The following is a 760-nucleotide window of genomic DNA, read 5'->3' on the forward strand; positions in this document are numbered from 1 at the left end:
AATCTCATTTTTGTGTCTTGATGAAAGATATTATTGGTTCTGATGAGACAAGAACTCATAAAATCATTTTGGGTACAATTTATTGTGAGACTGATTACAATAAAGTTACAGTTTTTCGTCTCTTTCCTGGGTCAATCCTGGACCAAATTAAASAGCGTGGTGCCTCGAGGAATTAATATGAATCAGAAATTWTCCATTTTTAGAATATACCCAAAACCCCTACAGCTTTCAGTGTATTAGTGCTTTAGAAGTAGGGAACCTAAATATTTGAGTTAGTGTTTTAGGGCTAGTGGAACTAATTTTTATATTACTGAAACTGAGGATGAAGTCCCAAATGTGGAGAAATAGGCACCAATAAAATATTTGCAATAGATGCATGAATATTTATCTGTCATTTAAATGTCTCATATGTAATCCTAATTTTAAAGCCAAAGGAACAAAAAACATGATTTTAAGCAAAAATGCCTTCATTTTCTTTAAAAACAAAGCTTTTTTCTTCTTCCCATCTGGTAAATTTCAGCATCCAAATACTTTGAGTTTTCCTCTTTATGATGACAGCAACAACTCTTCATTAAAGACCCAAACCAGTKGTTATTCCGTATGTTGCGGGTGTTTCAGAGAAACTGAGACGTTTATTTTCTAAACATGATGTCCCAGTGGCTTTCAAACCCCAAAACACATTACGGCAAAGGCTGGTTCACCCCAAAGATCCAATGTTGTATATGCTGTTAAGTGCCAGGAGGACTGCGACCAGTTATAC

The sequence above is a fragment of the Austrofundulus limnaeus genome, unplaced genomic scaffold (assembly GCF_001266775.1).
Source record: "Austrofundulus limnaeus strain Quisiro unplaced genomic scaffold, Austrofundulus_limnaeus-1.0 Scaffold79, whole genome shotgun sequence".
In the NCBI taxonomy this organism is placed as follows: Eukaryota; Metazoa; Chordata; class Actinopteri; order Cyprinodontiformes; family Rivulidae; genus Austrofundulus; species Austrofundulus limnaeus.